This window comes from Anabrus simplex, chromosome 3, assembly GCF_040414725.1.
Source record: "Anabrus simplex isolate iqAnaSimp1 chromosome 3, ASM4041472v1, whole genome shotgun sequence".
Taxonomy (NCBI): Eukaryota; Metazoa; Arthropoda; class Insecta; order Orthoptera; family Tettigoniidae; genus Anabrus; species Anabrus simplex.
The window spans coordinates 399,744,630-399,766,356 of NC_090267.1; positions in this window are offsets into that span (position 1 = coordinate 399,744,630).

Genomic DNA, 21,727 nt, shown 5'->3' on the forward strand with positions numbered 1-21,727 from the left:
GTACCTTAATTAAGGCCACGGTCGCTTCCTTCCAACTCCTAGGTCTTTCCTATCCCATCGTCGCCATAAGACCTATCTGTGTCAGTGCGACGTAAAGCCCCTAGCAAAAAAAAAAAAATCCTCTGCTAACCCTATGGTTGTGAGTTTTTCTATAACCCATCAGTTACTGGTAGTACAGATAGCTTAAATATATTTCGTCTTTTATATTTGATTGAATGTTAAAGAATACTGCAGTTAATAGTGATGTTGAACTTTATTTAGCCAATATCATGGGGATAGACACAATTATCCATACATAGAATTTATGACCATCCATTGATACAAAAATTTACAATTGAAGCTCTTCACAGCACTTGACATGCGTCATTTTGTCGATTCACCGCACGTTTCTTCTCTCATGTCAGCTAGTTGGCAGAACTTCTCCTAGGTCCATTGGTCGCATCTGTAATAGGTGATAAACCCACGAAGAGCAGCAGCAGCAACAACTAGAGCAGCGAAAAGTACACTGAAGGAACATTTTACACAATACCTTTCAGAAGAGCTACCTGGAAGTTATTTGTCTTCATTGACGCAAATTTGGAAGTTAGGAGGAAGCTGGAAGACACCAGCCGTCTTGTAGCCGAAGGAAGTAGGTTATGAAGACATAACCACTCCGCTAACATGGCTTACACAAAAAATCAACTAAGGAGAATTCGTTCAGTCTTGACCCAACTGCCTAATGCAGGAAGTTGCAATGGTGGCTACCATTCAGAGAAAGAGCGTGTGGCTTCAGTCGTCTCCGCAACTCGGTCGCAGACTGATCCTCAAAACAGATCAACAGTCCTTGACCTCGTCTGGAGTTTGGCCCTCATCCCAAGGACATAACCAAATACGATTAGGGTGTCTTGCTTCCTTGTCCTAACGCAGGAAGCTTTCGTAGAGGTGATGGCCCCTCCCCGCCATCACCCGTGGCGACCATCCAGTAAGTCGATGCGCTTTGTCGCCTCCGAAATCCTTTCGGACGCGCACCTCATCCCACATATTTGCTAATATCCCCGAAGTTTCAGTCGTTGCCGACACTCGGGACTGAATCCCCAAACAGAGAAGAACCCTGTTCTGAGGAGCAGCGACCTCATGTCGAGTTCGACTGTCACCTCGACGATATTAACAAGTACAGTGGGGGAGTACCAGCTGCGATCGCAACAGGCTTCCCCGTAGTGATGGCCCCTCCCCGCCATCACCCGTGGCAACCATCCAGAGAATCAGCACGCTTGATTGCCCCCGGAATCCTTACGGACGCGTGCTGGGTGAACGGGGAATAGCGAAAGTCTTTCTTACCTTCTTATGTTAAATGAATGCGAACTGCACAGTAAGCGACCTGTTCAACAATAGTATGTTTTTGTTGTGTCTTATTGTTGACTGTGCACCGAAAAGGCTTCTCCCAATCCCATTATGTCCTACCAGAACTTAAAATTGTATTGCAATGAGGAATAAGGTCGTAAGAAAAAGGAACTGAATTCTCTCGTGTATTATATTGTTTCTTACCGGAGGATTGTTGAATTGGGCTGTGAAACTCCTGTTCTCGCATTCTATTCTGGACTCTTTTTTTTTTTTAAGGATATCAAATACTGTAGTCTTACTACCTCAATCCTGCAGATGATGTATCACGATCAATGAACAGTGATTACTATGTATCGCATGAATTACAAGCAGCCATTTCCTCGTACATTAATTAGTTTTTATGGTAATAATAAGTTTGTACGTTTCCTTAGAAACAAGTCCCTGACATATCAAGCTTCCAAAAACTGAACCGTAATATTATTTCCAGTTATTCAGAGCACTTCCGTCGTGACATACAGGTCGTATCAAGCTTTCATCGATCCGAGGGTCCACCTGTATTTCCCATAAAATCTAAATACTCCCTTAAATAGATAGATATTCGTAAACTATAGAAAAAACAATTTCTAATCTGTCTACTTCATAAGCTTTTATTTTGTGTATCGACAAACAAGTATATTTACGAAGTTCTAAGAAAACATTCTGCAGTTATTTTCTTACACTTTTTCTTGCTTGAAAAAAATATATATCTTCTTTTTAGAATTTGCTTTACGTCGCACCGACACAGATAGGTATTATAGCGGCAATGGAATAGAAAAGGGCTAGGATTGGGAAGGAAGCGACCGTGGCCTTAATTAAGGTGAGCATTGGAAACCACGGAAAACCATGTTCAGGACTGCCTACAGTGGGACTCGAACCCACTAGGCTATCTGCCGAATGCAAGCTGATAACTACTTGAACCAGCCCGCGCGGCCACTTGCTCGGTGCTTGAAAATATAGGCCTACCATTCAATTCGAAAACTGCAGACATATAGAATAGATATGCATGGAAAATCAAGGTATTACTCCAGTCCGGCTGACAACATATTCCTAATGTTATACGTAAGTGGAAATTAATGATATCTTACTTGGAGAGCGTCTCAGAGGAAATATATGTTAATTGCGATGTCCAGGAACCCACCATCCCGCCCCAAGAAGTACAGTTACTTTTATAACTTAATGAACAGTATTACACACCATTTTCATTTCTGAAGTAGCTACTTACATTCCTATTGGCCTCTTTATATTGATGTCGTTCCCGTCAATAATGTTAATCATAATCCGTCACCAACCCCAGCACAATAAAAGTGCAAGAAAATGTAATATGTTGCTTGTACCTATATCACAAGTCTTGTCCAGGTCCTATGATAACCCTCCGCACGGCAAGAACCAGTCCAGACCAATCGTGTTTCCACACGAAACTAGAGGCCTAGGAATAAATCGCGGGTTCTAACCCCCTTTGCTTGTCCTTATATCACAGGTCTTGTCCAGATCCTATCCTAACCGTCTGCACGGCAAGAATAAGTCCTCACTAATCGTGCAACAATAATCACCACCACCAGCTATTGAAAAACCACTCACTCATTAGTTCCTAAGTACAGAGGTTGGCAGCACTGAGCACAGCTTGACAGCATCCTTCCCGAGACGGCCGCGAGCGTGAAAGCAAACGACAGTCGTTCCGCGGGTGTGAAATTCTTGTCAGCCGGGCTGGAACAATAATAAATTGAAAAATAATAAAATAATAATACGTTAGGATGCAAACATATGAGGAAAGTTAAGAGCTTTAAGTATTTGGGTGAAACATTACAAGAGAATGGGCCGGAGCGGGCGAGAAAAATGGGAACTGCATTTCAACGGACGAGAAACACATACAACCAACAGAATTTACCTTATGGAGCTAAACTGAAGCATCTAGACACCGTTATCAAACCTGAGTGCCTGTACGCAATGGAAACAATGGATATGATTGAAAAAGGTGGACCTGAAGATATCCGGAAGAGGGAAAGAAAAATGCTAAGAAAATTCTGGGTCCAAATATAAAAACTGGGTTGAGGAGACTCAAATCTAACAAAGGATTGTGTCGAAGAACAGAGAGAGTTGTTGAACTGATGAAAAAGAGAAGGTTAGATTTCTATGGACACTTGTTGAGGATGGACTATAATACAATAGCCTAACGAAGATAAATTTTGAGTTATTTAGGGACAGGAAAACAGAGGTGAAATGGATTCGAGAAGTGAGGTTGGACTTGACGAAGGTGGGGGTTCCAGAAGATTATATCATGGACAGAAATCAATTTAGACAACTCGTCAAAATTTTCCGCGGTTTCCAGGAGAATGGGAAAACGCTAATGAGAAAGGGGAGGTCCTATAAAGGAGAGCAGAAGAAGGAAGTAGGATGAAGGATAGATACTGTTAGACAGTGAATGCAGAAAAGGCTAAAAATACTGCAATGATAGTCAAACGTGATCCATAGGCGGCCGAAACAATAATAATAATAATAATAATAATAATAATAATAATAATAATAATAATAATAATAATGGGGGTGATCATTGTTTTAAGAGGAAGTACAACTGAATTTCTTTCAGTGTTTGTTATCAAATGATCTGTATGAGTTAAGTATCTGCATGCTCTGATACACGCTGCTAACTCTGTAAAATGTTAGATTTATCTATCGTCGTCAGTACTAAGTCTATGTCACACTATCTTACATGCGGTTGAGGTGGCATCGCTTACAAGAAAGCCGCACATTCACCCTATCTGCTTTGTATGTAATGTACTGGAAATGTTTCTGCAAGTGTATCTGTGTAGTCGCGTAAGATTCCTCTCCACTGGTCACTACAAGAATATCCTTCCTGTCCACAGTTTGCGCCAGCTCGTGAAGTCATTCATATTTGCCACAGCTCGATAACAGGATCTCTTTCTTGTGTACTTCAGAAGCTTATCTAGTAATGGAGTTTTCTTTCCTTTTTTCAGCAGAAATAGTTGGGACAGCTGTGATGTGACATAGTCCTTCAGTATGCTCCTTCATTTTTTTGTCGTCATCATCAACATAACTTTCATGTTCAACATCGAATTCTTCATCTCTTTTTTTTGCGTTCCTGATGTAGATATACAGCATGCCAGTTTAATGATATAATAAAACAAAATGTAATAATTTGAAAAGTAATGAAAATGTTACCTGAAGTTTTGTTTTTAAAAATAGGGTAACCGTAATATACTGTGTATTTGAAGGGGCAGTTTGCATTGCACATGCGCTTATCTGCCCTTTTGTAGAGAGCACATCGGTATCTATGTGGACTATGTGTTTTTATTCTTATGGCGTTCAACTGTGTTACGTGTTACGCTTGTACAACGTCGTTTTCTGCAGGATTATCAAATGTGGCTAACTGACGACGTTCCCACGAAAGTATCAATTAAGGAATAGGACATAAGTCTGCGCCAAACGAAAAGTTTCTTTCCATACTGGGCCACCACACCAAGTGCATTTTTGAAGAACTGAATCCACACGCCTATTCTCCTTCATGGAGCCAACCGATTATGGAAGAATTTACTTAGCCCTCCTGCAGGTGTACGCTGTGGCACAACATTCTTGTGGCATGGTCTTCCAACAAGATGACACTCCGTGCTATTATTAGAAAACTGTGCGGGATGTCTTGGGCCATTAGTTTCCTGGGCACTGGACTGGGTGAGGTAGTTACCCTATTAGTTAGTCCTCTATAGACCAGAAATTACGCCGCTTGATTTTTTTCCTGTGACTATTTGTCAAGAATGAAGTCTACCGAACACCACTACGTAATCTGCCTGATCTGCGCCGTCACATTCATGCAGTTATTGATAATTTTACGCATACAATGCTGTGCAAACCATGGAGAGAGGTTGATTATAGGCCTTACGATGCTGATGATGCGCATATCGAGATGCATTACCGTAAAAACAAAACAAAATCAAAAACTTTTTTTATTTTTTTTATTTACATTTTGATCATAATCGTAGGAACAAACTTTCAGTAATTATCTTCACTACGGATGAGACTTAGTCCTTAGCCTGGTGGGATATCGAACCCTTTACCCTGTCTATCGAAGGATAATACTATGACCATTCAGCCAGGTAGCTGGACATGTTATATGCTGCAAACAGATACCAATATATCGCTCTCAATACAGAGTGTCTGGCTGAAAGTTACAACAGGAAATTTAATTCCATTGGCTTGGGGACACACTAGTGCCAACCACGACCCAAGAACAAAATAGGGAGTATATTCCTCCACGTGGTGCTGGCGTTACAAACCTTCTGACCGTAAAAAATGAACTAAATCGATCTTAAGCTTACTAAGAAAAGCCACAAGTAAGGAAGAATAAAATGCCGTACATAAACATTTCTTTGTCTACATTTTTAAAAATATTAACCACATACTTGGTTATTATAAGGCACTTAGGTAGTAATTTGGATGAGCAATGTCGGGTTCATTTTCATTGTTTGTCTATTTCTGTGTTGTTAGACTGCGTGGATCAAGTGATAGAGCGCTAGCTTTGCTAGTATTCTGATCACGAGTTGTAAGGTTCGATCCTGCTCAACTATAACATACTCTTGTTGGTCGAATTACTGGCATGTTAATTCTTGCGGGAAAAAAATTCCGTCTCCCCGGCATCTTTCAAAATCTCAGAGTTAGTTAGTAGGTCATAAAATCCATAGCATTATTATTAGATACTGTTATTATTCCGTGCGGCTATTGCTAGCCTGGTGCAGTCCTTTAAAGGCAGACCCTCCGATAAGGCAGGCATCATCTGCCATATGTGGAAAACGGTGTGTTATTGTGGTGGAGGATAGTGTTATGTGTGTGGTGTGAGTTGTGTCCAGTCTTCGAGCCAAGGGATCTTTCGAGGTTAAAATCTCTTACCTTGCTGGGAGTCGAACCAATGAGTCTCTGGACCGTAAGACTCCACGCTGACCATGTAGTCAAAGAGCCAACTCATCGTTTTCTGAAATATATAATTGGAGGTTAGGGATGTATTCAGTGGAAATGCCTTATGCTAATGTCTTTGTCCTAACTGCAGGCTCTACCTAAAACGTGTAATCTTGGTATTTGAAACCGAAATGGTAAGGTAAGGGTTATTCTGCCCGAAGGCAGGTCCGAACCTCCGCAGAGGTGTTCCTGAGCCGGAGTTTCCGTGCGGTAGGGTGGCCCGTTCCTTTCCGCTCCTCCATTCCCTTACCCCCACCAACAGCGCGTGGCAACCCATCCAACTCCTGACCACGCCCAATGTTGCTTTCCTTCAGATATTTCACGGGATCCGGTGTTTCAACACGGCTACGACCGTTGGCAAACCGAAATACATGATGTGAAAATTAGCATTTGAATGAACAAAGTGGTGTTGGTTGGTATCTGACGAACACAAATCCCTTGTCCCAACATTACTATAAAGCATAATAATTTTAGGAAATGTTTTCCTACGTGTACGATGTGGCGGTGACGAATATAACTTTCTGTAGTAAATTCTTTTCCTTGTCAAAACTTTTTACTGTTTAGCAAATCCGTGTGTATTTTCATTGCTTATCACGCCTCCCCTGAATATCTCCAACGCCTCCCCCGGCTCCTTTGTGGCCATTACCAAGCCCCCGTCTCCTGCATATCCACACTACTGGCTATAAAGCACTTTCCATGCCGCCCGCCCCACAGCATTGCCAATGAAGATCGTACTCTCAAATCTCCAACAACACTTTTCTGTCGCCGAGATCTTACTGTTTCAGTGCCCCCTCAGCTGGCTGCCGCCGTATTTTAACATCTTGTGAGAGAAACCAGGGAGAAGAAAGGACCCTCTTCGCTCTAGTAAGGCCTCCTTCTGAACGGCGCGCCGGAGTCCATCTCCCGGCAAAGGCTGAAGTGCGCTGCCCCTACCGCCAACTAATCTGGGGACTGTATATATACTTTTAATCTGCGGCGTTCATCACCACGACTACCCCTCTAATAGTAGCGGAAGAGGTGTATCTGAGGGTACTTGAGGTGTCCGGGCGACCTCAACTGGGCATCGGCAGCGGGGAGGGGTAAGGACCCCCCCCAGGTTGAGAACTAGTTTTATGTCTAGAAAACTCAGGCAGCTGTATCATCAGCTTTCTGCAATACATCGACGTTTCAAAAGCCTGATTATAAGCGAAAATATTTATTAGTTTACTAGCTGACGAACTCGTCGTTGGTGAGTTAGTTTTTGTATAATTGTAGCATTCATGCTTTCTTGTAGGGTTGAGTAGCAGCAGTAAAGACAGAAAACACCTCAAATAAAAAATTAGTAACGAATTTCCTCATGAAAAATCACATGATCATAAATATGTCTTTCAATAAACGAAACTCAAGCTGATAACGCATAATTTATTTGCATGTATTTGCAGATATTTGTATGGAATTTGGAGTCGACAAGTGTAGGATTCGGTGCAACGAAAAGGGGAAACTGATTCAGGGCCTGTGAAACTAATACGAATTAAGTAACTAGTTCTGTAGAGCAGTGGTTATCAGCTTTGTGGGCCTGCGTCCCCTTTACATTCGTAAATTATTTCACGCCCTCTAATGAATTATTGATTTACAAAACTACTTTTCTGTTAGGGTTAATATCTCAAAAAATGTATAATGCTTTTGTTAATTATTATTATTATTTATCACTCCTTATTACATAATATTACATATTTTTAAGTATTAATGTTTTAATACAGTCAATATACAAAGAAGGTCATGAATATCACAAATAATAATACAAAAAGAGAATAAAACAAATAACAGTAAATATATTACGGGGGATTCTGTACTCATTGCAATTAACATTTTAAAAATACATCATTTGATTTGATTTTGTAAGAAACAGAATATTAATGATTATTGAGAGGGCTGGCAATGTTTTTCTTTTACAAGTTTTTGAATGTTTGGTTCCAACTGTGATACTACACACATCATATCACTTTCAAAATATAGCCGTGTTCGGTATTTTGATTTGATGTAAGCCAGCGTAGAAAACTCAGATTCATATAGATATGTTGATGAAAACTGGACAATACAATTTGAAAATAAATATGTTAGAATTATTTCCTGTAAATTTGTCACATATTTTATTACTTTTCTTATACACGTAGAAAAAAATTATGTAAAAATTTATAAAAATGTAATGATTTTTACTATATTTCCTGATATTTTTTGTATTTTTATAAGTGTTTTTACACATTTCATTATACAATTCATAAACACGAATTCCTTGTCGCAACGTTACTATAAAGTATATTAATTCTAGGAAATATGTTTTCCTACGTGTACGTGACGAAAGCAACCTTTTGTAGTAAATTATTTCTTTTGTCACAACTTTCTACTGTTTAGCAAATCCGTGTGTGTTTTCATTGTCCACCACACCTCCCCTGAAATTATCCAACTCCTCCCCCCGGGAGGCACCCCCCCAGGTTGAGAACCGTTGCTCTATAGTATGATGAGATGAAGCCCCTTTGATAAAAGAGCCTCGTATATGTGTACAGTCTGGCCATCCATCGCTACTTCACATCACAGCTTGAAAGATTACATCGACTATCTGTACTCTAACATCCCTCTTTGATGATATGTCTCTCAGTCAAGGCCATCCATCAACACTTCACATCACAACCTGTGTCCGACTCGTTGGCTGAATGGTCAGCGTACTGGCCTTCGGTTCAGAGGGTCCCGGGTTCGATTCCCGGCCGGGTCGGGATTTTAACCTCCATGAATTAATTCCAATGGCCCGGGGACTGGGTGTTTGTGCTCTTCCCAACATCCCTGCAACTCACACACCGCACATAGCACTATCCTCCACCACAATAACACGCAGTTACCTATACATGGCAGATGCCGCCACCTTCATCGGAGGGTCTGCCTTACAAGGGCTGCACTCGGCTAGAAATAGCCACACAAAATTATTATTATTATTATTATTATTATTATTATTATTATTATTATTATTATTATTATCATCATCATCATCACAACCTGTAAGATTACATCGACCATCTTTACTCTAACGCCCCTCTTCGATAGTTTGTCTCTCAGCCATGGGCATCTGTCAATACTTCACAACACAGCCTGCATGGTTGATAGGTAACATCGCTTCAAACATTTCGAATCACTGATTTCGTGATGCAAATTTCAGGTGACCCCCAGCCATAAGATATATTTGTCAAGTAGTCAAGCAGTGTGATGTTATTCATTTTTTGGCCATCCCATTTTGTTTCCTCCCGCCTAGGTGATATTAGGCTGTACACAAATGAAATAATATGTACCCTAGTGCATCCAATGACCATCCCTGAACTTAAATACCGAACTTCTGTTATGTCATTTTCCCCACGAGGCTGAAACAAACAAACAAACAATGAGACAGACAAAAATTGACCCGATCCCTTGTTTGACCTTTTTTTACACCTAGTATGAGAAAGAACGAACAACGTGTACGAAAAAATTTGAAGTGTGCAGACAAAATTATTTTATTTATATACGTATATATTTTTATATATCAGAAATTAAAGGAGTTAATAAGGAGAAAAATTATAATTCACTGAAATCTACAGCGTCAAATCAGAATATGAAGAAGTAAAAGATCAAAGGATAAATAAATACTGAGATGTCCTCTTTTAAATAGGGGCTACCTGGCCGAGGCGGTAAAGGCGTGCTCGGTTCACTCGGAAGGACTTGGGTTCGAATCTCCGTCAGGAAGTCCTAAAATTTAAGAAACGAGATTTCCACTTCCGGAGGTGCATATGGCCCTGAGGTTCACTCAGCCTACACCAAAATTGAGAACCAGGTTAATTCCTGGGAGCAAAGGCGGCCTGGCGTAGAGCTAACCACTCAACCCTATCACGTGCCGAGGTTAACAATGTGGAAGCCTTTACCTTCCACTCCTCCAAGGGCCTTCATGGCCTGTACGGAGGTGACTTTGCTTTGCTTTGCTTCCTCTTTCAAATGCCACGGTCATATACCGACAAAGATTTTAAGGTAGATTTGATTAAGTAATTGAGTAAATTCACTGCTGAAAGATTTATCTCTGAAATTTCAATTTGTTTTAATGAACGTATTTTGTGTTTAAACCTGACCGTCCACTCATATGTGGCAGAAATTGATTGCTCATAATTGGTAATTTTTGTCGCTAGTGAGAAAGCTCCAGGCAGTGGAACTCATTTTGACTGTTTTGTAACTCTATTACTATTATTTACAATTTCAGAGCCGTCGGGCTGGGTCACAATAATTATGTTCACATTTTAATTGTGTTTCTTTCTGATTATGAAACCATCACGATCAGTGTTATATAGTATGTCTTGAATCTAATACTCGTAGCTTAACCTGCTTGTAATCCAGGGGATACGTAATTTTGAATGTGAATTATTTAAAATAAGGTGATCAACGTAGCTATTTAAAAGATTTAAGAAGATTTTAAGGTAGATTTGATTAAGTAATTGAGTAAATTCACTGCTGAAAGATTTATCTCTGAAATTTCAATTTGTTTTACCAATTTTATTGAAACTTAGTCTATTTCCGCTTGTTAATTTATTATTTTAAATAAAAATCTTTCAATATTTTTCTAAATTAATAAATATTAAAATAAACTTGTATGTACATATTAATATACAGTAAACTGTAAGATTTGGTACTGATTTATTAAATAGGCTACTTTCTGAATAATGTGTACTTGATATCGCGCCATAACGTGAAACTTTTGAAAAGTGCTCCGTTTATCAATACTATTCGAGAAAATGGTTTATAAAATACTTTTAATAACTCTACCAAATCTCGAGAGAAGGAAGTAAACCTATTTTTGTGATAAGCGACTTTAAATATTACATTTCCAAGGCTTAGAGAATCTTCTTGCATGGAATGACTTTGCTTTTTTTTTTTTTTTTTTTTTTTTTTTTGCTTTACGTCGCACCGACACAGATAGGTCTTATGGCGACGATGGGACAGAGGAGGGCTAGGAGTGGGAAGGAAGCGGCCGTGGCCTTAATTAAGGTACAGCCCCAGCATTTGCCTGGATGGGAAACCACGGAAAACCATTTTCAGGGCTGCCGACAGTGGGGTTCGAACCTACTATCTCCCGAATACTGGATACTGGCCGCACTTAAGCGACTGCAGCTATCGAGCTCGGTGCTTTTCTTCTAGCAGGTATTATGTAGTATTATGGTTCTCATGGGATAGAGAGTAAATTTAGTCTCTTTCTTTACAGGTTTCCCATTCCCTGCCTTGCCTTGCGTTTGTTGAACACTGTTTAGTGAATGTCCTTTTCAACTATATAGCATTATATATATTCTAGTGGACCTGTGCTGCTCCAAAGCATCTATATATATATAAAACAAGAGTTTTGTCTGTACATTACTCAGAATTTGAAAAGAATGGTATTTCTGTATCTATCATGTCCACAGTAACAAGGAAATGCACGTTTTACTTTTCCGCAATTTCTGTCTGTCTGTCTTTCTATCTGTCTGTCTGTCTGTCTGTTCGTCACGAGAAAACGGCTGAAGAGAATTTAACGAAATTCGGTATGTGAATTTGGTGAATCTAGGCGATAAATCATTTTACTCAGGCTTAGTGAAATGGTAGTTTAGGGGAAGGCCTAAAATTGAATTCTCATTTATATTATTTGTGGTCGTATAGCTAAATACTACATAATTAAACATAGAATTAAATTTCCGATCATTTATGTCATACATTGTTACCATACAGGCTTTGATAATACAGATACTCGTGAATTTGTATTCTTGTTGCCAAGTCCATATCAACGCCGAGCCACGAGAAAATGGGTAAACAGAATTTAATGAAAGTCTGTATACAGGGTGAAGCGTAATTCCCGCACTCGGGCGTCGCAGCGCGACTCCTCACATGGCAGCAATAAAAAAATGTCTCTTACAAATTTTCGTCTTGCGCGTATATCGGTAGAAAACGGACGTTGAAGAGTAGCAATGTGGCAACACTGTAACCATATGTAGTGTAACTACCGCTGTCAGCACGTTCTTGTCGTGCTGTAAAGTTAGTGCGATGGGTAAAGTTTTTGGTTGGCATGCAGGAGGTCGATGGTTCGATCCTGGGTTGAGGCGCACTTTTTATTTGCTAATTTCCATCTGACATTACCTACTGTAATACAGTAAGACACCGTTTCTGAGGTCACATGTACCCTACATTTACAACATTTTGTAACGCTGAAACAACAAATACCTGGTTAGACTAATAAGAAATACACAGTTGAAACAAACAGGTTTCGCATCTAGTAGATGAAGTGGTGCGAATAAATTCACGCCCACGACGTGGAAAGGGCGCCTTTCAAAGCTGACCAATGAAAACGACTGTTCGTCCATTTCTAGGATCGTAGTATGTAAGTGCAAATGGTTTCTAGAGGACCCACTGCAATCGCTGTTGACGAGTAAAATGCCAGATACTATACCACATGGACTACATTTACGAAATAAAAAACAAACGCCTCAACACAGGATCGACCACTCGACCTCCTGCATGCTAACCCAAAACTCTATCCACTGCACCAACTGTACAGTACGACTAGCTTCCGCTGACAGAGGTAGTTACCCTACATGTGGTTACAGTGTTGCCAGATTGCTACTCTTCAACGTCGTTTTTCTGCCGGATATACTCGCAAGACGAAATTTTGTAAGAGACATTTCTTTATTGCTGGCATGTGAGGAGTCGCGCTGCGACGCCCGAGTGTGCGAATTACGCTTCACCCTGGATAGAGTCGGGGAACAAGAAACTACAGTCTAAGTTATAAACAATTTTATTAGCCCTGGATGAAATTGTAGTTTAGAGGAAAGCGCCAAAAATTTAATTTTTAAATACCTATGTTATTGGTCCCATCGAAAAGTATTACATACCAAAATTTATAGAAAATAAAATTTCCGGTCCGCCTCTGTGGTGTAGTGGTTAGCGTGATTAGCTGCCACCCCACGGAGGCCCGGGTTCGATTCCCGGCTCTGCCACGAAAGTTGAAAAGTGGTATGAGGGCTTGAACGGGGTCCACTCAGCCTCGGGAGGTCAACTGAGTAGAGGTGGGTTCGATTCCCACCTCAGCCATCCTGGAAGTGGTTTTCCGTGGTATCCCACTTCTCCTTCAGGCGAATGCCGGGATGGTACCTAACTTAAGGCCACGGCCGCTTCCTTCCCTCTTCCTTGCCTATCCCTTCCAATCTTGCCATCCCTCCACAAGGCCCATGTTCAGCATAGCAGGTGAGGCCGCCTGGGCGAGGTACTGGTCATTCTCCCCAGTTGTATCCCCGACCAAGAGTCTGAAGCTCCAGGACACTGCCCTTGAGGCGGTAGAGGTGGGATCCCTCGCTGTGTCCGAGGGAAAAGCCGACCCTGGAGGGTAAACAAATTATGATGATGATGATGATGATAAAATTTCCGACCATTTATGTTTTAATCAATTTTACCGTACCGACTATGATATGAGTGATATTTCAGAGTCGGAAGAAAGCTAAATGTGAAGGATTACAATATCGAAAGCGCATAACATTTATCAACAATAACCTTACATTGACCATTGTTTGTGGTGATGTTCTTTGTCTCTTACGCTGCCACTCGATTCCGATAGATGGGATTACTGCTGCATACCGAGTATAACAGCCTGAATGAATATTGGCGAGAAATAGGTTGGGAATTAGGAAACATGTCATTCCTCTGGTTCATACATTTTCTGATACCGTACTGCTGGCACGTAACTCATTGGTTCATCATAGTGTTCACGTTATTCGATCCCTACTCTGACGCGGTGTTTTGAATGAGCGGAGGCTCACTTCTTAGTAGTAGTAGTAGTAGTAGTAGTAGTAGTAGTAGTAGTAGTAGTAGTAGTAGTAGTAGTAGTAGTAGTAGTAGTAGTAGTAGTAGTAGTAGTAGTAGTAGTAGTAGTAGTAGTAGTAGTAGTAGTAGTAGTAGTAGTAGTAGTAGTAGTAGTAGTAGTAGTAGTAGTAGTAGTAGTAGTAGTAGTAGTAGTAGTAGTAGTAGTAGTAGTAGTAGTAGTAGTAGTAGTAGTAGTAGTAGTAGTAGTAGTAGTAGTAGTAGTAGTAGTAGTAGTAGTAGTAGTAGTAGTAGTAGTAGTAGTAGTAGTAGTAGTAGTAGTAGTAGTAGTAGTAGTAGTAGTAGTAGTAGTAGTAGTAGTAGTAGTAGTAGTAGTAGTAGTAGTAGTAGTAGTAGTAGTAGTAGTAGTAGTAGTAGTAGTAGTAGTAGTAGTAGTAGTAGTAGTAGTAGTAGTAGTAGTAGTAGTAGTAGTAGTAGTAGTAGTAGTAGTAGTAGTCTAGAATCACAATTTAGGCATATTCCAAATTATAGCACCACAATTCACTAAATAACTCAAAATTCAATCCTGAAAAGAGCAGTTTCTTAAGAAGAGTTTCTTCCTCTTCACTTTTATTAAATTCTACATTTTTTTTTAGATTAGCAGTAGAGAGTGGGTTTCTCCTCTGGCTTGGAGGAAACAAAATTGCCTTGAACTCAGATAGATTTTTCCGCCAGTGTAGTGAATTGAGATGTTCTGACTCATCGGGTACTCTAGGAAACATAGTTTTTGCCCTTGGACTCTCCACTATTCGAACCCCCTCAGAGAAAAGACTAAGAGTGTTCACGGATCACGGCTGACTGCGGCCTGGTGATTCCAGCTCTGGAACTTTGGACTGTTAGATCGGCATCGTAGTACTGTTCGTTAAAAGTGAGAAGTGTGGTTTTTCATTTGATCGATTATTTCATGGGAAATCATAGCTTTTACTCACGCCATTCCTACTGACGTCATTGTAATGACATATGTTCATTTCAGTTGAGGAAACCACTAAGATAGTCTTTCTGAGGATGTAAAAAGGCAGGTAGAGAGTGAGTGTCTGCCATCATAATGCAATTCCCCAACCTGATTGTGACTGACGGTAGGCAAGCGGGCCTACCATTACAATGAAAATTTCCTAACGCAGTCTTACTGTGAGAAAAAAAAACGTTTGGTGATTTCTCCGTCGCGTTTCCAGGGTAACTTTAAGAACTATGCAATTTAATAGGTCTTGTTCACAACGTGTACTCTGCCTAACGTACAATTCTGAATACAATGTAGAATTCCTTAGCGAAGCACGGGTACATCAGCTAGTTCGTTATAAATCAGATAAATTGTTTTTTTGCTGGGGGCTTTACGTCGCACCGACACAGATAGGGCTTATGGCGACGATGAGATAGGTAAGGCCTAGGATTGGGAAGGAAGCAGCCGTGGCCTTAATTAAGGTGCAGACCCAGCATTCGCCTGGTGTGGAAATGAGAAACCACGGAAGATCATTTTAGGGCTGCCGACAGTGGAGTTCGAACCCACTATCTCCCGGATGAAAGCTCGCAGCTGCGCGACCCTAAGCGCACGGCTAACTCGTCCGGTGATCTTAATATTTTCAAACTAACTTGCCCGAGATAGTAATTTGTCGTGGCTGAATAGTGGTTCGGGTAAGTGGTTACCCACTTTCTCAAGCGTTTGTCCCTGCATTTTATTAATGGTCATACGGAAGGCTATTTGACTTACCTTCGCATCTGTGCGTACGTAGACTGTTTTCTCTTAGTAGTGTGTAAGTTATTAGGAACATTCTGTCAGCTGTTGAGCATATTTAGAAGCGGGGAAAGGTAAGAGAATCAAAGAGCTGCTCATTCCACGTTAAGAAAATAGCATTGCTCTTATGAACTTACAAGAAGTGAGCACACCCCCTCTGAGACACCCATAATTCCTCGTGATTAAGGGATGTTATACTGTACTTTGTAATGTATTATAAAAGATACATAAAAAGGCATTTTTGCCCGTGAGTTATTAAAATAACTACATAAGATTTTGATTTTCATAAATACATTTGTAGGGAGTAAGCACAATGGCGAGAACAGCCAGAGCTTCGTTGCTCTTTTGGTGAGGAAAGAACTGTTTATAGATAAAAGCAGTACACTGTTACCTTTAGACCATGCTTAGCTGAATTTCTTCATGCTTTTCATCCATTGATATTTCGTTTTATTTTAAATATTTATCGTAACACTCTGCTGTTCTACTTGTAGCCTGTGATCAAACATTTGCGCGTCATTTTATTTAAATGTTTCGGATTGTTTTCACAACAGGAAAATAAATAGTTGTTCTCGTATGCGCTGCTTATACAAAATTGACCTTTCTTTGGCTTGTAAATGTAAACTTTTCCCTGAACAATAACATTTCGGAGGTGATGCATATTTTCATCAGTACCTGGGTTACCTTTTAAATACCTTTCGTGGCTCTTCGGCTCTTGTGTAATTCGACACGTTTGAAGGACATGATGTGTTCTGTTAATACACCTTTAAATACAGAGTTCCATGTGAAGCAAATATAAAGCAGAAATACACAGCAGTCTACCGCTAGAGTAAGACAGTGTTAACTACTCTTGTTTTGCCGTGTAGCTCCAAATACAACCTTGTCGACTGGTGAATTGCTTAAGGTAGAAAAATTGAAAAATAATAATAAAAGTAATGTAACACAAAATAACTCTATTCACTTGAATAAAAGAGTGAACCTGGTAATTTTATAATTGCTGTAAGTGCTTCCGACAACCGCCAAAAGTTTTTTTTTTTTTGCTTGGGGCTTTACGTCGCACCGACACAGATAGGTCTTATGGCGACGAAGCCAAAAGTATTCAGAGACAAAACGGTTGTAATCAAAGTGCCATGAATAGAGTTCATACGTAGACAAGTCAATAAGTTGCCATGTATGTAAGTCAATAAGTATCTGTAATTTTGCTCTTATTCTCCTTAAGTTGGCTCTATATGGTTGTGTGCTCACCAGCTGCTAGAAGGCTCCGTTGTCTACGTCTGTGTAGGTTTCAGCGTTATCAGATCAGTACAGCGACTGCAACTATCGACCTCTGTGTGTTTCCATCTAGCTGCTGTTGTTTTTAGTGTAACATAGCACAGTAGTAACCAAGCTGGATAGCTGCATGGCTTAAGTGCGGCCAGTATCCTGTATTCGGGAGAGAGTTGGTTCGAACCCCACTGTCGGCAGCCCTGAAGGTGGTTTCCGTGGTTTCCCGTTTTAACACCAGGCAAATGCTGGGGCTGTACCTTAATTAAGGCCAAGGCCGTTTCCTTCCCAGTTCTAGCCCTTTTCTGTCCCATCGTTGCCATAAGACCTATCTGTGTTGGTACGACGTAAAGCCAATAGCAACAAAAAAAGCACAGTAGTAAGTTAAACAATGCTTACCCGTGCCGTCTCTCGCAACAACGCGACTCGCCCCTCACAAAAGACCTGCACTAAATTATCCAAAAAAAAAAAAAATTACAGCAATGAAAATTGTTACCAAAACATCACATTTTAGTAAGAAAATAATACTTTCTTGACCTGTAGTGAACCCGTTTTTTCTTTATCATTTAACTTGAACATGCGTGTATTTGGATATGTCGGAAGTGTAAAGTGTGTTGAATGTGAGGAAAGGGACATTAAGGACGACACAAACTCCCAGTCCCCAGGCCAGGGATATTAATCATTTTCAATTTAAAACCCCTGACCCGGCCGGGAGTCGATCCCCGGGCCGGACGACAACAATGTATAATTCCAACAACAGATTGGTGTAGTGGAAATCAGTCAACTCAGTTGGAATAAAATCTTTTTGCGCGAAGGTAATATAACATTATGCATTTTCATATTTTTCAAATTTCATTTCTACAGTTTTTTTAAAAAAATTGTGCTCGTATAATTTTCTGGGTTGTAATCGAATCAGATTATAGTTCCGTAGTTACTGAAAAATGAAACCAAATTTAAGTACGAATATCTAAGTGGTGTACGGTTGGCAGTTCAGCAGCTTAGCCGGTAAACCACGGAGTCAGACAAATACAACTTATTAAAACATAATTTTTAATAATTTTACAATAATGAATGATCCCTTTGTTCGTATAATTTGATAATATATTGCATTAATTCTACTTGCTGTAATTATATTTATGTTAGTTATTCATAGGTTTTAAATTTTATTTGAGGGGGTCCGAATTTTTATTTTGGGATTGGGCCCGTATCACATTCCTTAACTCCCCTGATTCTGTGATATTTTAACAAACGACCTGTCTTGAAAATGATATAAGTCGGAATGCAAAAAGACATGACTAGTAGCATTGACTCCTTAGCACCCGAATCCGCACCTCCTAACTAAACGCTTTGGCTTTCGTCATGTGGTAACACATTTCAGCGAGTAATTGCGGTGGGTGACATTTGGCACTATCAGTAATCGCGGCCATTTGACCTCGTCACTTAATCAAACGGTGTTCACATATTCTCGCTGACGTGAGCACTGTGTGTAATTGTGCGTGCCCTCCCACAATGATCGGAGGGTTGACAAGGCGCTGCCTTCATTCACGAGGTCGCACAACCGTAACCTCATCCACACGAGGACTGTCCTCAGCGTATTGGGATATTATATCTTGCAACAATGATAGATGTATTCAGGATGAAACTTACAACAAAATATTTTCTTCCGCAGGTCTGTCGCCTTTGTACCTACACTTAGTATGCAAGTGAAACTGTAAAATATCGGCTAACTTTTGCTAACTCAGTTTAGGTTAGAATTTTAAGATAAAAAGCACAAAAGTGTCTGTGCATTCCTGGGAAAACAATAACTGCAAGATTACGATGCGTCACCATGTTAAACTTTAAGCACATTGTTTAAAATATACAGTAGCTGATGTTGTGATGCTGTCGTGAACACCAATTTGGAAATGGTAATGTGGTGGGGCTGTGATTACCTTCTTTTTTTTAACAACTGCGGTAACGAACGTTTTCGCCGAACGCCACTGCTAAAAGCTATTATTAAAGTGTGTTAAGTGCGTTCCTTCAATAATTTGAAAGTACAAGCAGTACCTAAAGGTCATGTAACTATCAACGTAGCATAAAGAAAACTTTAATAACAGCATTGAATACAACAGTTACCACATCCATTATTTACCATTTGAAGCATACTGTCATGAATTATTATTGTTATTATTATTATTATTATTATTATTATTATTATTATTATTATTATTATTATTATGCCTTTCTTTCTTCGATTTTGGCCTACTTTGGACCGCGGTAAACAATTGACTTGCTGGTTAGTCCTTTTTTCTTCTCCCAGAATTTCTTCATCATTTTGCTGTACTTCTCCTTCCTTTCCTCTGATCACATGTTCTTGGACATTTCATTTTTTTCTGGAATCCCCTGAATTTATCAATTTTAGCTCGAAAAATATCTCTATTAAAGATTTCCTTTGGATTTATTATTATTATTATTATTATTATTATTATTATTATTAATCTGCTTAACCTCCAGGGTTAGTTTTTCCCTCAGAATCATTGGAGAATCCCACCTGTAACACCTCAAGGGCAGTGTCCTGGAGCGTGAGACGTTCGGTCAGGGGATACAACTGGGGAGGATGACCAGTTCCTCGCTCTGGCGGCCTCACCTGATATGCTTATTAGGAGCCTTGGTGGGGGATGAAAAGTTTGGAAGGGATAGACAAGGAAAAGGGTAAGGAAGCGGCCGTGGCCTTAAGATAGGTACCATCCCGGCATTTGCCTGGAGGAGAAATGGGAAACCACGGAATACCACTTCCAGGATCGCTGAGGTGGGAATTGAGCCCACCTTTACTCAGTTGACCTCTCGAGGCTGAGTGCACCCCGTTCCAGTAACCGTACCACTTTTCAAATTTCCTGGCAATCGAACCCGAGCCTCCGGGGGTAGCAGCTAATCACATTAACCACTACACCGCAGAGGCAGACATTATTATTATTATTATTATTATTATTATTATTATTATTATTATTATTATTATTGCAGCAGCATGTTGGAAAGAGAGAACGTGCAAATAGTGCTGTGCCACAATGTAAACAACCCTGCTCATACTTAAACAATAAAATGCACCCGGATATTTGCAGACGACGTTAATTACACCGCGTTACAAATTATTAACCTCAAACGCTCCCCAAACCTCCATGTTCTGGAATATATTGCCTCTGGATTGGAACGCAGATAGCGTGGTTCAGTTTCATTGTAAATATTAAAAATATCACATCGCATAATTTAATGCGAAATGCATTTTATTGCTGGTTAAATATGACTCTTCACCTTCAACAGTGGTGTTTGTAACATCGAACCGAGAGAGTTGGCCGTGCGGTTAGCGGCGCCCAGCTGTGAGCTTGAAATCTGGAGATAGTGAGTTTGAACTCACTGTCGGAAGCCCTGAAGATGGTTTCCCATTTTCACACCAGGTGAATGCTGGGGCTGTACCTTGTTAAGACCACGGCCGTTTCCTTCCCACTGCTGTCCCTTCCGTATTCCATCGTCGTCATAAGACCAATCTGTATCGGTGCGACGTAAAGCAAATAGTCCCCCCTGTAGGTGGGGGCGGTAGAATAACACCGACGGTATCCCCTGACTGTCGTAAGAGGCGACTAAAAAGCGCCTCTGGGGCTCTGAACTTTGGAGCGTGGGTTGGCGACCATGGGGGCCCTTAGCTGAGTCCTGGCATTGCGTCCACTTACTTGTGCCAGGCTCCTCACTTTCATCTATCCTATCCGACCTCTCTTGGTCAACTCTTGTTCTTTTCCGACCCCGACGGTATTAGGTTTGCGAGGGCTAGGGAGTCTTCCATTTTCACGCCCTTCGCGGCCCTTGTCTTCCTTTGGCCGATACCTTCATTTTTCGAAGTGTCGGACCCCTTCCATTTTTTTCGCTCTGATTAGTGTTATATAGAGGATGGTGTCCTAGTTGTACTTCCTCTTAAACAATAATCACGACCACTAAAGCAAATAGTAAAAGAGAAAAGTAACACTTTCTCTTTAAATGTTCTTTATCCACTTGTTGCTGATGACGCGGTAGTGGTGGTGATGGTGATTATTGTTTTAAGAAGAAGTACAAACTGTGCATCAACAACAATCAGGTGGAAAATAGAAGTGGCCCTACACCAGCGTTGCCAACCGAACGGTTTGTATCGTACATTTAGGGTTCTCAACCCTGTATGTACGGTGTACAGTTCGAATGTCAAACTGTATGCGTTATAAACGGTTCTGAGATGAAAATAGGTGCAATGAGTATGGTATGAAAATTAGCCTCTCGAAGACTAAACTGATGTCAGTAGGTAAGAAATTCAACAGAATTGAATGTCAGATTGGTGATACAAAGCTAGAACAGGTCGATAATTTCAAGTATTTAGGTTGTGTGTTCTCTCAGGATGGTAATATAGTAAGTGAGATTGAATCAAGGTGTAGTAAAGCTAATGCAATGAGCTCGCAGTTGCGATCAACAGTATTCTGTAAGAAGAAAGTCAGCTCCCAGACGAAACTATCTTTACATCGGTCTGTTTTCAGACCAACTTTGCTTTACGGGAGCGAA